Source organism: Cibotium barometz, chromosome 40 (assembly GCF_041138505.1).
Source record: "Cibotium barometz isolate CiBa-2024 chromosome 40, ASM4113850v1, whole genome shotgun sequence".
Lineage (NCBI taxonomy): Eukaryota > Viridiplantae > Streptophyta > Polypodiopsida > Cyatheales > Cibotiaceae > Cibotium > Cibotium barometz.
The window spans coordinates 36703115-36719364 of record NC_141085.1 but is presented as its reverse complement, the minus strand read 5'-3'; the positions used below and the strand labels follow the sequence as shown (position 1 = coordinate 36719364).

Sequence of the window (16250 nt, the reverse complement as noted above, 5' to 3'; positions counted from 1 at the left end):
GCCAGCATAACTGCACTAAAACTGTTTCATAACACCTCAGAATGAGTCCCAACTGACAGGCTCACTTCCATAGGCATCAGGCTACCCAATGGAGTCCCAAACATCACAATTCAGCTTGCTGTAATTTTCTGCACAGACCTGTTTTCAGCCCAAATTAACCCTTGTACTGTCCTGGAAGACTTTAACAAAGTTCTACTGCATTTTGGCATCAACCGGGCAACATAACAGCCCAAAAACAGCACCTAAACAGTGCTGAAACAGCGTTGTATTGAAGAGGTTATTACCCTCTTCCGTCCCTCCTTTGGTGTAGGAACCAACTACACCGGTTTCTGTTCAAGGAGGCGACTAGCCTTTGCATGTAAGCATGAAATTCACACAACTGTACCTGATTTTATCCGATGAGAGCATTTCCATAGTCTGCAAGAGGAGAGAAAGAGAGAGAGAGGCTGTGGGGAGCAAGCTCAACCCTCAATACATGAGTTGTAGGGCAAGGGAGTGCACCATAATAGCTCTTTTCCTGCAACAACCCACCATAATGGCTGCAAATGAGTCTCATTTAGCCCAAATTCCCACGCTTCCCTCTTCTCAATGTGGAAAATGCACATAAATTTGACACTTGGCACATTTTTAAGCCTTTTCCACATGCAATCTTCCAAGCTAAAAATCTCCTGACTGGTTCACATTCTCACAACAGTCCTTTGTCAGCTTTTGGTTCCCTTGACATTCCGCACAAACTGACGCGAACACTTTTCAATTCCGACACTGCCCAAAATAGCAGTTTCCTAGATTTTAGGGATGATGTCATCTGCATTCCTTCTGGTCTCCTGACCATCTTTGACCACTACGGTCACTTCAGAATTTGCTTAGAATTGAAGATACATTCACATTTCGGTGGCGGCCACTTACTAGTGTAAACCGGCCTATGCCCTCATTCAGTGGCCATGTCCTGGACACTGTCATTCATCTTTCAATGCAGTTCTCAGGCTTAGCCAACCACTGGTCCAAAGTCCCACTGGTTGACCCATGCTGACATTGCAATGGCCCAAGCCCTTCCAAGAGATCGCGGGGCAAAGCAATAGCAACCAAAGAGAAAGAAAAGAAAAATATATATTTATAAAGAAATGTAAATAGGGAAAACAACTGCAAAAAGTTTCACCTCCTGGTGACATACCCCCCTCTTGAAAGAAGCAAGCGACCTCGATTGCAAGTCCACATGCAAACGGATGACACAGGACGATCACAAGATTCCCCAGGTGATTAGTGTCATCGCATGTACCTCCTGCCAACGGATGACACGGGGCGATGATAGGAATTCCCCACTACCATTTGTGCCATCGCAGGTTCAAGCCTTTCAAATACATGTTTCCAGATGCAACACAGGGCGATAGCATATATCTTGTACTATTAGTGTCACAACATGTAAATCATTCATTTGAAGCGTAAGAGATACAACTTCAAAGCACTGAAAGTTCATTCATTGATTAAGTCATTGACAACAAATGTCAAAACTGTACATTGCCAAACATATAATACAAATGTACAGGTCATTCAGAATTCAGCTTCAAAAAGCATATTAAACCACTGCAGGTTCTAACAAGAAGGCTTCCTTGTAAAGTTGCATCAACTGAGGTGAATCAACCAGTTCAACCTCATTCATCCATTTAGCATCCATTGGTGAATAATTTCTGAATTTCACCAAGTATCTTCTTGCAACTTGTCCTTTTACTTTTCTGTCTTTATGGGCCAGAATCTGCTTAGGAACCAGAATTTCATCCAATTCCTCCACTTCAGGCTGTTCCTCTGGCACCATATCTTCTGGCACATTGCCAATAAAAGGCCTCAAAAGGCTCACATGAAATGCATTATGTATCTTCCAGGTTTCTGGCAATTTCAGCCTGTATGCCACATCACTTATCTTCTCTGAGACTTGGAAAGGACCATAATATCGCATACTGAGCTTAGGAAACAGACGTTCCTTGCCCTTTCTTTTTCTCAATCGTGCCTTTTCAAAGCACAATAAGACCCAGTCATTCTCTTTAAACAAGAGCTCTCGACGATGCATGTCAGCAGCTCTTTTCTGCTTAGCTTGTGACTTTTGCAAGGCATATTTGACCTTTTTATACGTTTCTTGCCATCCCTCAATATACCGATCTGCTTCAAATATCTTATCCTTTGTCTGCAGAATGGGAGGTACTTTCTTACCACCTTCAACAATTTCAGAAGGTGCCTTGCCAGTAGAGGAATGCACTGTATTGTTGTAAGCATACTCTACTAATGGCAAAAAATGCTCCCAAGCTGCCTTATGTTCTGACACATAACATTTTAGCAGATCCAAGACAGTAGAGTTAGCCTCTTCAGACTGCCCATCAATTTGAGGATGAAAAGAAGATGAAAATTTCAAGGTCGTGCCCATATTCTCAAACAATGCTTTCCAAAACAAGCTAGTCATCCTTGAGTCTCTGTCTCACTGACAAAAGACTGTGGCATACCATGGTATTTAAAGATATTCTGCATGAAAATCTTAACCATGTGCTGTGGTTTAATCTTCTTTCTAACAGGAATGAAGTGTGCCTGCTTGCTGAATCTGCATATAACAGTCCCGATTCCATCATTACCTGTCGTTGTCTTTGGAAGATCAAAAATGAAGTCCATGGCAATACTTTCCCATGGTCTCTCTGGAATAGGCAGTGGTTGCAATAACCCGGGTGCCTTCTGTCTGTCAAACTTGACCTTCTGGCATACTAGGCAAGATCTGACATAAGCATCAAGATCACGTCTCAAAGCTGGCCAATAAAAGAAAGTCTCAACCGGTTTCACTGTACCATCAATGCCTCGATGTCCAGCATACGGTGGAGCATGACTTTCTAGCATTACTTTCGGCCTTAACTGCTTAGTCACACATAGCTTTCCATGCATCATGAGAAAGCCGTCTTTCAGAACATAGTGATCATGATGTTGATTATTCATTAGCTGCTCATAGATTCTGGAAAAATCTTCATCACTGGCATACTGCTCTTTCATATGATCGAATTCCTGGTGATAAGAAATAGAAACAGCTGATACTTGTGGTTTGCGAGACAATGCATCTGCAACCACATTCTTCTTGCCTTCCACATGCACTATCTGAAAATGGAACATTGACAGAAAATTTGCCCAGCGCATGTGTTTCTCTGACAACTTTGCCTGTGTGAGAAAGTATCTGAGCGTCTGATGATCCGTTTGCACAACAAAATCAGCACCAAGTAAATAGTGTTTCCAATTGGTAAGTGCATGGATCACAGCTAGTAGCTCTTTCTCATAAATCTGATAGTTCTTCTCAGTGTCAGAGAGTATTCTACTCTCATATGCCACGACTCGGCCATTCTGCATCAAGACAGCACCAATGCTGTTTCCACATGCATCACACTGGACAACAAATGACTTAGACAGATCTGGCAATATCAACACAGGATCTGTAGTCATTTTCTGTTTCAGGCATCTAAATGCTGATTTCTCTTTATCTGTCCATGGCCATTTAATAGCCTTCTTTTCAAGCGCATGTAACGGTGAAGCAATCTCTGCAAAATGCCAAATGCCTTACAAATCTGCGGTAGTAAAAGCATAGGCCAAGAAAACTGCGAACATCATGCACAGTCTGTAAATCTGGCCATGAAACGATTGCTTCAATCTTAGTAGGATCCATTGTGACACCATCCTTTGATACAATGTGCCCAAGGAAGTGAATTTCTTCCAAAAAGAATTCACTCTTCTTGCCATTAATGAGCAATCTGTTGTGTTTCAGCTCATTAAAGATTACTGTCAGATGGTCTCTGTGCTCCTCTTCACTCTTTGAATAGACTATCATGTCATCAAAGAATGTGCCCACAAAGCTTCAGTAAGGACGGAAAATTCTGTCCATCATTCTGTTAAATGTGGCAGGAGCATTTGTCAATCCAAAGGGCATGACTAAGAACTCATAGAGACCAAATGTAGTGCGAAATGCGGTCTTGTGCACATCCTCAGGTCTGATTCTAATCTGATGGTACCCACTCTTCAAATCTATCCTGCTAAACATTTCTGCTCCTTGCAAACGGTCAAGAATATCATCTATGCGCGGAATCGGAAATCTATTCTTAATCGTGTTCTTGTTCAAGGCTCTGTAGTCAATACACATTCGCCATGAACCGTCTTTCTTCTGTACTAGTAACACAGGTGAACAAAACGGGGAACTACTGGGTTGAATTAGTCTCTTCTCTAACAGCTCATTAACGTGTGTCATAATCTCTTTCTGCTGGGCTGCACTAACCCTGTACGGTGGCCTATTGGGCGGACTAGACCCTGGAATAAGATCTATGGCATGATCCTCTGGCCTCTCAGGGGATAACTCTCCTGGTAAAGACTGAAAAACAGTCTTTGAACGTATCCAAGAAAGCTTTTCTACCTTCGTCTAGTGTAGACAAATCAGTTTCAACTTTATTCACTTGCTTTGCAAAAACCAAGTACGCAGAAAGATGATTTTTCATTACTGAAGTTATGGCAGAAGCAGAAATAACTGGGACAGACTCTCCTTTTAGCTTCACATCCAGAACATGAGTCTTGCCCCTATGTACAATTGTGATTTTCCTGTTGAAAGCATCCAACACTGCATGTTTCCTATGACACCATGGAATTCCCAACAGGACATCACATCCTTCCAAGGGCATGATATGAAACTCCTCTGTATCCACATAACTCTGTATATGGATGCGAAGTTTGCCAAGTATAGGAGTGACAGGAACTGAATGCCCAGGGCATGCCAAATCAGCTTGTCCAATTGGTCCCATCTCTGCAGCACGAATTCCCAACTTGGCTGCCAATGCCGGTGAAATAAAGTTGGCTCGAGCACCAGGGTCAAAGAAAATCAGCACTGTAGCATCTCTGATTTTACCCCATGCTCTGCACAGTTCTGTAGCATTATCACATGGCTGGTCACCAACCATGTTAGGTACCAATCCTGCACTCGGCATTGTCTTCTTCTTTGGTGGCCCTTCTTTATCCTCGGCATCTTTTGCTGGCTGTTGTGGACATTTTGCAGCCATATGCCCTTTTTGTTCACAGATGAAACATTTCCCAGCTTGCATCAATGCCTTTCTCTCTTCAAATGACTTGCCATACAGTGGCCTCTTCTGTCCTTTGCCTTGACCAGCACTTTTCTGAGGCTGTGATGACTGCCAAGTCTTCTTCTCAAATGGCTTCTTTCCATAGAATGGTCTAGGTGGGAAATCTCTCTTCACAACTGGTTCTTGTTTGCCCTGAGGTTTCTTGTTCATTGTGTTCTTAAAGCCACGTGAACCTCCCTGTAGCAATGCATTAGCCATGTTTGCATTCTCAATGAGCTGAGTCATATTAGAAACATTGGTCTTAATGCAATAATCCCTGATTTCTTTGGGCAAACCACAGCAATACTTCTCTATTTGCTCTGACAATGGCACTGTCCTGTAGGAAGTTACTGGCAAGAGTGCATCCCAAAACTTCTTATTATACTCTTCCAAATTTACACAGTTGGCTGCATCAAGTTTGTGCCATGCTGTCATAACATCCACTTCAAAAGTATTTGTAAGCCAGGCAAAAGAGAACTGCTGCTTAAACTGAACCCATGTAGCAGGTGCTTGTCCTTGCATCAACAATGAGGTCCACCACTGCAATGCATTACCTTTCAAGAAAGTAGCAGCCTTCCGCACCTTAGAAGACTCTGTAAAGTTACCCCCAGTGTATGCTGCATCAAGCTGCTGAATGAAAGTCAGCGCTTTCAATTTGTCCTACATCCCACTGAAAGTCTCAAACTTTACTGCTTGACCTCCTTCTTTGTAATCCTTTTGCACCTTTTCTGCATCAGTCCTTATTGCTCTTTGTCCACTAGGTTGAGAAAATTCAGCCACACTGACAGGTGTTGGGGGCCTTAAAGCTGGACCAAAATAAGTTTGAAATCCGGGCTGCACACCTATATTGGCATAAACAGGGTTCACAGCTTCCATAGGCATCATTCCTGGTGACCCTCTTGGCATCAGTCCTGGGAAAACTGTGGGCGGCCTAGCCATGGCTTGGAAAACAGACCCACCACCAAAATAGCCAGGCTGGGAAGCAAGGAATGGAGGAATGGTCGGCATGACCCTTTGCACATTTCTGCCCTGGCCATTAAATGCCTGTACCTGTGCCTGGGTAACATGTTGCACTGGATCAGCTAGTGTCACAGGTGCCTGCTCAACATGCTCTACCCTCATTTGCAACTGTTCTTGTGCCCTCTCTACTGCATGCTGAGATGCTTCAACCTGGGAATCCCCTGTACGTGACTGCAAAAATTTCTTCATTCTGGGATTCTTAACTAGCTGCTGAAAAGTTCCAAGCATGCTAAGAAGCTGTGCCTGAAACAAATCCTCCTGTTCCTATTCTTCCTCTAACAAGGCTGGTTGTACTGCTGGCTCCGTTCGAGGAAAGGCTGACACCTGGGCACCTGTCACCTCTATACGCTGTCTGCGAGTAGAAGAGGAACTCTCTTCGGCAGGGAGCTTGCCTTTCCCTTTGTCTATCATACTGTCAACTGAAAGTTTAAGGGAACCTGTATCCAAAGGAAGAGACCGTACTCTTTCTCACCTGTAATCAGTTGTACCTCACTATGTGTGTCTCCTGTTCACCCAATCCAATCCGTGTCCGGGCTCTTGCAGAAAAGAGGACCCTATCTCGGCAATGGAACCATAAAACCGGTCTATGGACACATAAAGCGGTAATTCATTCACAAATAACCTGGACTTACTCAGACACACAATCACAGAATCCTCGCTCCCTCGCTCAACAACACATTGGCCCCGAAGTCCGGCGCCCCTTGCGGTATTTCTTTATTGTTAAAAGGTTGGAAAATACAAAGCAGAAGTGCAACAAAGCACTCTACTTGCATTAGCTGAGTTTTACAAATTTTGGGAGAAATTTGCCAGCATAACTGCACTAAAACTGTTCCATAACAGCTCAGAATGAGTCCCAACTGACAGGCTCACTTCCATAGGCATCAGGCTACCCAATGGAGTCCAAAACATCACAATTCAGCTTGCTGTAATTTTTTGCACAGACCTGTTTTCAGCCCAAATTAACCCTTGTACTGTCCTGGAAGACTTTAACAAAGTCCTACTGCATTTTGGCATCAACCGGGCAACATAACAGCCCAAAAACAGCACCTAAACAGTGCTGAAACAACGTTGTATTGAAGAGGTTATTACCCTCTTCCGTCCCTGCTTTGGTGTAGGAACCAACTACACCGGTTCCTGTTCAAGGAGGCGACTAGCCTTTGCATATAAGCATGAAATTCACACAACTGTACCTGATTTTATCTGATGAGAGCATTTCCATAGTCTGCAAGAGAGAGAAAGAGAGAGAGAGGCTGTGGGGAGCAAGCTCAACCCTCAATACATGAGTTGTAGGGCAAGGGAGTGCACCATAATAGCTCTTTTTGTGCAACAACCCACCATAATGGCTGCAAATGAGCCTCATTTAGCCCAAAGTCCCACGCTTCCCTCTTCTCAATGTGGAAAATGCACATAAGTTTGACACTTGGCACATTTTTAAGCCTTTTCCACATGCAATCTTCCAAGCTAAAAATCTCCTGACTGGTTCACATTCTCACAACAGTTCTTTGTCAGCTTTTGGTCCCCTTGACATTCCGCACAAACTGACGCGAACACTTTTCAATTCCGACACTGCCCAAAATAGCAGTTCCCTAGATTTTAGGGATGATGTCATCTGCATTCCTTCTGGTCTCCTGACCATCTTTGACCACTACGGTCACTTCAGAATTTGCTTAGAATTCAAGATACATTCACATTTCGGTGGCGGCCACTTACTAGTGTAAACCGGTCTATGCCCTCATTCAGTGGCCATGTCCTGGACACTGTCATTCATCTTTCAGTGCAGTTCTCAGGCTTAGCCAACCACTGGTCCAAAGTCCCACTGGTTGACCCATTCTGACATTGCAATGGCCCAAGCCCTTCCAAGAGATCCCGGGGGAAAGCAACAGCAACCAAAGAGAAAGAAAAGAAAAATATATATTTATAAAGAAATGTAAATAAGGAAAACAACTGCAAAAAGTTTCACCTCCTGGTGACAGCCACTATCAAGAACAGGTTTCCGATCCCCAAGAAAGATGACCTGTTGGATGAACTCAAGGGTGCTCAATTTTTCACTAAGATTGATTTGAGGTCAGGCTGAGCACCCACTTTTGTCGGCGGACTTCAGGCTCTCTATTGGAATGAGCCTGTTTGAGGCAATGTATGGGTGTAAAGTGCCAAATGTCTTCCTCAGTTTGCAGACATGGTGTGAAAAATCAACAAGCATGAGATGACTTGGAAAGGATGGGGGCTCTTTTACAATTGGCTAAAAAGAATATGTAGGATACCCAAGCCAAGCAGAAGAACTATGCCAATGAACGCAGGAGATATTTGGTCTTCAAGGAAGGAGATTTTGTGCATTTGTATCTCCACAAGAATCGTAATGCTTCGTTAAGGGTAATACCAACACAAAGCTTGCTCATCGGAATTACAGGCCTTACAGGATCAGCCGCAAGATTAGGGAGGTAGCATATCAATTGGAGCTACCCAACACCTCCAAGATCCACAATGTGTTTCATGTGTCTTTGTTGAAACTACATGTGGGACAACATGTGCACAGTGACACGAGCGCTATCTAAGATCAGTCAATTACGTCTGCCAGAAGGGAGTTTCCGGCAACAGATCATGAAGGAAGAGTGGCACCAATTTACTTCCTTCTAGAAGGGGTTAGAGAAGTAAGAATTGCATGAGGGAACAGCCCAGGAAGAGGCGCCCAAGGACAGCCCCTGCAACCATCTAGTCGGCCTACCCAATGGGCCCCAGCTGGCCAACCAATTGGCCGATCGGTTGGTCAACCAACTGGGGCAGTTGGTCGGCCAACTGAAGGGGTTGGCCGACCAGATGTGGGCCGACCCCCTACCCAGTAAACTGGGGCCTATAAAGTGGCTCCTGCCCCTCATTCCAGGGAGATCTGCCAGCAGTACCTTGGCTCCCTGTTGCCGCCCAGTTGTGCACCCCAGTTGCAGTCACCAGTACAGTTCTGGACAGCATGATTTCGCCTATCTCCAGCCCCCCAATACGCAGCAGATCTAGAGGATACAACAGACAGAAGCGCTCTCCTACAGTCGCCTAGTTCCAGTGTACGGATTGGGCACCAGCCAGGGGCGATTTCACCCTTTCAGACAGCAGTATACAGCAGCTTGATGCCTAGTTTGGTATCCATTTTGTATTCAGTTATTAGGCAGTATTCCCACCATATTTAGCACCATTTACGGTGCACCCAACTGCAGTTCTCTTGTGTGTCCTTTTCGCACAGTAGCTCCCTGCATGCTACACATTCTAGGATCTTTTTGACGTGGCATCTAATCCTATCCTACTCTCTTGTTCTTCCTGCTCGTATGTGCCTACTCTCTCTCAACCAAGTCATACGTGATGACCTCCTACAGCTACACACATTGTTCTAACAAAGAGCGTGGCGCCCAACCCTAGCACAGTACGAGGAGAAGGGTAACGCAGCAATGCACTAATAGAAGTACATACTCCACCATTGCGGCCATGATCCTCAATCGAAGGCTCCCAGTATGTATGGGAGCGTTCTGGAAGGTTGGGAAGCCTGTTGAGCGGATAACTTGTGCTCCTGCAATAGAAGCACATCAATATGACCAACTAAGGCCAACTGCAACTCCTGGTAAAGAATCATTTTCCTAGGACTACGGCCTCCAAAGCCATGTAACCTATTCACATTCCAAGAAATGAGGTGTAAAGAGACGGGATTTGAATAGGTTCTTGTTCGATGTTGAGGACGAGGCAAATGAGTGGCTATGTGCATACTCCCGGAACCACTTGGACACCGGTTTGGAGGGCAAGGTGGAGTCATCTTCTGAACCGCGGGATCGGAGAATAGGTGTAAAACCGCTAGGAAAGGATCACAAAGCTCCCGCCAACTTCCTGACATATCAGCAAGAGACTGTTGGAAGCAGCCTGCAGCCTCTGAGGCAGCCCATGCCTTAACATCTAATGGGAGCTGGAGCCCGCAACAAAATCTGAAAATGGAACAACTGAGTGGATCTCTGCCAGCTGAATCCTATCCTATACTCTGCCCACTGTGAACGAAGGAGGGACTGCCTTGAAGGCCCAATCCACTCCATGTGTGCAACAGTCTGCTTATTTGGCACAAGGTTACTCTCTATTGGTGGACACAGTCGTGATGCGTGTTTATCAGAATACGTTTGAAAGACATTTTCATTGGCTGGAGGTTAACCCTTACATACGACACAGCGCACATCTCTTTTCTAGCCATCTCTGTGCCTCGCTCAAGCCAACGGGTCCCTTCAGTGCCTACGTTCCGGTATTGATATCTGATTATACATATGTGTTCTGGTTGTTGGTTTTTGGGATCGTCACAATATCGCCACAAGGCCATTTTGAGTGGATGCTTCTCCCTGCCAATCAAGAGTGAGCTCACTTTTCGCTGATTCTGCAAGCATCAACAACGGCTCAACGACACAATGGCAATAGACTAGATTCAATAGAGGATAGTTGAACGTTGATTGGACGCATCTTGTCACTGACAACATCCACAACTAACTATGAATCTTCTCGATGCACGTAATTGCTGAGAAGTTGGCTTGAAGATTATGCTATCAGCTCTCGAACTTGACTCTTGAATAGATCAACGCCTCTTTTCCTGCAATATCTTCTCATAAACTTTTTGGGGATTTTCTGATTTCCCCTTTCCTTGATCAGAATTGATGCAAACATTTGGGCATTTTGTGAAATTTGAGTAGATTCATCAGTGATTTATACATCTATTTGGGGGTTTTGCTAAATTCAGCAAAATTTCTTAAACCTAAGGACTTCAAACTGTTATTAGTAACTCTCAGCTCGACATTTTAAGAGTCATGCTGTGATTGCTCCACTCAGCTGCTCCTATGACCTTCACCGACATATTCTTCGAGGGCATTCATGCCGGGATCTTCATCGACACTCAGATTCAAGATGTGCATACACTTGTATGCAGCAGCTGTGCGGAGGACATCTCTCATTTCGAGAGATCTACATTTTTATTTATTTATTTATGTTGTGTGATTGGGTACTTTGCCCTGGGGGTGTTCCCCAAAAATGAATGCAATAAATCACGTGTGTTGAGTCAATAAAGGTTCTCAGCCTTGGATTGTCCTCCTAAAATGATGTCATCTTTTCTATTTTTTTGTGTGTGGCTTCCTACCATGTCCTATTATGAAGCCAGGGGGGGATGTACTATAGGAGCCTTGTATTGGCTTTGATAGGATCTCATTATACCACAGTTTGTCTAGACCTTTGAGTTGTTCATGCATCCATGCATGATGGGCCTCTAAGCCATGCTCACTTGCCTCTGAGATTGTGCGGGAACCATGTCTAGTTCTAACTTGGAGATTAGTAGTCCGTCATTGTCATGTTTTGTTCTTGGTTCTCCCTCTGGGACAACCGGAGGTCCTGGCGGATCACATACTTCTGTTGGTTGTTGGCCCATGGTGGGCTACCCATGGGCAGTTGGCTTGCACAAATGGGGCACGATGGTGTATGTCAGAGGTGCTAGCTTTAGCTAGTTGAGATCCCAAAGTATTGTCTTTGAGATTGCCCCTAGCGCAAGCAATTTGGAGCGGGGCCTTCAGGATTATGGTCCAGGTGATCCTAGATCTAGGATATGTACCTTGTGGGGCTTTCCGCCAGCTTACGACTCAAACATGTAGGCTTCTTGCTTTTGTGGCATCTACACAGGATGTCATCTATCAGGTGACCTTAGGGACTTGGACCATCTGTATTTGGGATCAACAGGTTCTCTTCTTCTAGATGTCCAATAATGGACCTTGCTGGCACTTCACGCTTCATGTGTGGCTTTTTGCCCCTACTCTTTCCACTCTGCCGTGAGAGGCCTGTATCATTTTATTTCAGTTTGATGTTGGGGTAGTACTTTGGACCTTGGCCTCTTGGCTGGTCCCCGTTCATTGTATTTGTCGAATTTTTCAGTAATATAATCAGCCGTACCTTTTTTGCAAAAGGGTCCTAGAAGCATGCCTGGAAGCAGTCTCTCTAGTCGAGCCAAAGCTCCCTGCCCACGTGTGAGTCATGCCCTGGTTGCATGAGTCATTGTGATAACTAGCCCCGTGAAGACTGCCCCTAGATAGGAGTATGATTGCACAATCTCAACCGGCTCCCCTCGGCAAGTGAAGTTGTGTCGATGAAGTATTGCCCATGAGGTGTTGAAGGTCATAACCTTGGTCGTGCCAAGGTTGACTGTTAGGTCTCTCTCTACTCTAGGGTCTCTAGGTGTCTCTGTAGGCTTGCGCTTAAGAGGAAATGAGGACTATGTCATATGTGTACAACAGTATCTGTATCATTAGATTAGCAAGCAAGGATCCCTCCCCTCCTAGGCGATCAATGAAAGTCGTGATCTCATCCATGTAGAGCCCAGAGAGTGTCATATGCATATAGGAATATATGTACTAGCAAGTCAGCCAGCAATGATCCTATCGTGCCCTCGACCCATTTTGACATGCCTCCAGGAGTGCGGACTCTCCGTTTGACTGACTTGTACATACTCATCACCCCCCAAATCATATCCTTTGGAATCTGCATCTCCTTAAGCCGTGTAATCATGCGAGATGGTGCAACTGTGTCAAAGGCCTTCTGAAAGTCTACAAAGCAAGCATAGACTTTCTGGGATCCATATTTCGCCTCCTCGATGATAGCCTGTAGAGTGAAGATGTGATCTAGAGTGGAATGTTGTCTCCAGAAACTAGCATGTCCCACGGCTCGCTGTCCATGCATCTCTGTATAGGAGCGGAGCTCTCTCTCTAACCCATAAATCTTGGCCAATGTATTACCAATCATAACAGTGCGGTAATTCCCCGTATCCATGGGGTCCATTGCTTTTTGTATCGGCACAATGGTAGTGGTAATCCACGATGGGGGGAAGCCGTGACATACGGCATGATTGAACATCCGTGCTAGGATTGAGGCTAAGATCTCCTGTGTATGTGCAAAGTGTTTAGTCCGTAGTCTCTCATGGTCTTGGGCTCTTCGGTTATGGAGCCGTTGTAGTGCAGCTCGCACATTCTGTGCGGTAAACAAAATGCAAGTGGTGGGTCTGGGAATAGCTGATGGTGCCTGAACTGGGACGTCATAAAAGGATGTCGCATAGGTGTGTCATATATGTGGATCTGTGATGGGAATGAGCGGCTGAGTCCCCATGCAAAAGTAGGTTCACTCTTCGAAAGGATCGAATCACCTTATCCATCCTGTGTGAGAGGAAGGCATGTTTCTCATATTGTGTCAGATGTCGTGAAATCTGTGGTGCCTCAGATCTCGTCAAATGTCCCATAACTTGCTCCCGTATGAGGTGAGATCTCATCTCTTTGCACTCATCATTAAACCATGGGTTCTATGGCATCTTCCCAATTGCAGGGCATACATCTGAGTTGGGTCATGGGAAAAAAATTGGTGGTAGCATCATGGATCACTGAGACAAGTGTGTTTGAGGCATGTGCGAGGTCTGCATCATCTCTAAAGGGTGCCATAAGCCCGTGGGACAGGTGGCTCGTATATATTGCATCAAGAGATTGATCGAAGGGTACTCAAACAAGGGTGGAGGCAGGGGGGATCACGCCTTGCCTCTGGTAATGCAGTCAAAATGTTGAATGAGAAGTATGAGTGGTTGGCACCAAGTAGGGGGGGGGGGACTATGAAGTCATGTACTCGTGGTATAAAATCCAAGGAACCCAATAAGTAATCCACAGTACTAGTGCCTCCTCCATGTGGGAAGCAAGTAAGCCCACTAGACAACGGCCATCGGTGAAGACCGTTGTATATTATCAGATCATGTACTGCTCCCATCTCTAGTAAATGTCTCCCATACCACGTCACATGGACTGCATTATCCGAGTGTCTCACTATCCCAAGGTCCACTAGATCTAACTCTGGTGCTCTGAGGTGGTCTAACTCAAAATCAAGTAGCTCCACTTGTCTGAGTGAGAAAGAAAGAAAGAAAGATTTATTAACGCCCACTGGAGGTCTCATGGGCCTATGGGACATGGTGCAACAAAAAAGTTGATTCATACAAGTCTCGAGGAACTAAAACAAAGGCAGAGGGCTTGCTAAGGCCCTTGCCGGGTACTGTAAAATAAAAGTAGGAACTGTGCTAAATTGCTATCAAAAAGCTAAAACCTGAAATTGAAAGCTGAAAGGAGTCTATAAGATACATATCAGGATCATAGCTCAAGGTCTGATATGTCCTGGTGGGTTGTAAGAAGCTCCCGGATCTGCAGCTGTCGAGTAGTGTCATGTCGTGGAGGGGGGCGAGGTCTGCATGATCTCCATATCCGCTTGGCCATGTCGAGCGCGACTCCTCAGCTAGTGCGACTCCTTCCAGGGAGAGCAGAGGACCTCAATCATACGTGCTCTAATCGTTCTCCAACTCGGGTCTCTGATCTTCCGTAGACTTTAACAAATTTTCTTTCTTTCTTTCTCTTTGCCCACGAGTGTTTGATGTAGATTGCAATGCTCTAAGAGTGGGGCGGGGTTGGTTGGAAACAACTCAGTCGGCCAATAAATTTTGGCAAGGATGACGTGGAGGCCTTTCTCTCCAACATTTTGGGCTGGGGGTTCTCGCTATGGGATGACCTCCCAAGCCTTGGCCCATAGCCCTCAACTAGGGTAGCCACCCACAGAATTGTACATTGTTGCATAGAATTGTCATCTTGGCCATTAGAACTGCCTTGTTGCCCGACATTGTCGCCGTTGCCAATGGTACCATCCATCCATGGTCATGCTTTGGGCTCCACACTTTAGTATACCTATAGTTCAACTCCTCCTAAGCTTGGGTAATCAGCATGTACCCTTCAGCATGTACCCTATTGACATGGGTAGGTTGGTTACATGAAGGTTGGAGCTTGTGAGATTTGTGCCTATGAGGGATATCTTATGGCCCGATGGTCCTTTTAGCTTGATACTTAGCATCAACTTTGAATGTAGTGGTAGAGCTGACCTTGAGCACCCATGCCTTATGATCAATACTTGATAGAATAGTATTGGTAAGTAGTGTGAGTGACAATGAAGGAGGATAGCAAGGAAAGTCTGCTAGCTTAGTAGCTTATTGCGTTGACCGAGTTCAGGGTAGGTCTGATTAAGTCAAGGACTTGTAGATTAAGCACTTGCCATATTCGAGTTCTTGAGAAGGGTTGTGTAAACCTTGTTTGCATGATGCATGTGTGTGGGAGCTGTAAATGGGATTTGAACTCTTTGTTTGTGATTCTTTGTTATTGTATACAGCTTAGATAGTTTTTTTAATGATGGTTGAGTATGCCCATCACCTGATATCATAAAGCATGTCCTTTTTGGACCAACTTCATAGAAACCTGCACCTACTCTTGGGCACTAAGGATGTTGTAAGGTCCTTGACAGCCTTCGTCATGGGGAGCCTTTGATAGTTTGCCAGGTCCCTTGGTTATCCCAATCGGCAAAATCTCTTGCCTCCACTAGAAGCAAGGATACGAATGATCAAGGACCCAACTCTTTCTTACAAAGAAAGCTTGGGTTTTGTGCTGTACCAATTGGGCTAGATGGCCTAGCGTGAAGGTGGAGTAGGCTTTGCACTTGGTTCATAGAAGCCAACGTTTGCTTACCCATTGGATGCAGGGCATAGTTGTTGGCTTGTCCCCTAAAAGAAGGCATTGCTCGAGTGTAATGCCTATTGGCTGTTCTTATGCTACGAAGCAAGAAGTTACCCGTTTATTTGGGTCCACCCATCCATGGGATGGTGCCGTTGGGGTCTGCATCCACCTACTTTCCACCCAACTCAAACCCCTATAAGCTTTTTTTTTTTGGTTTTCTAAGCAGTTGGTAGTATGTACTATCATGCGTGTGAAACCGTTAAAAGAAAAAATATTCCTAAACATACAGCAATGCAAACAATATCATTTCCTTGTCCCATACCAGGGTCTCAATCCATCTAGGAGCGCAATTTGCGATGTTGACAACGCACGAATGGCTGCACCTTGACACCATTTGGGGGCCATCATAGGAGAGGAAGTATGCTTGATTGTAGCGAATAAGGGAGATTGAAGAATGGAAAGGAGTATGGCTATGTTTAGCTCACGAAGAGGATTCCAATGCACTTTCTTGCTCGCGAAACGGACACCTAGGGAACTCTATGCATCCTTT

At 45.0% G+C, this 16250-nt stretch overlaps 1 protein-coding gene across 2 annotated transcripts in view; it reads left to right on the top strand.

Annotated features, from left to right (window-relative positions):
- Positions 1-16250, top strand: part of LOC147615462 (uncharacterized) — a 58843-nt gene that overhangs the window by 40026 nt on the left and 2567 nt on the right. The window lies entirely within an intron of this gene.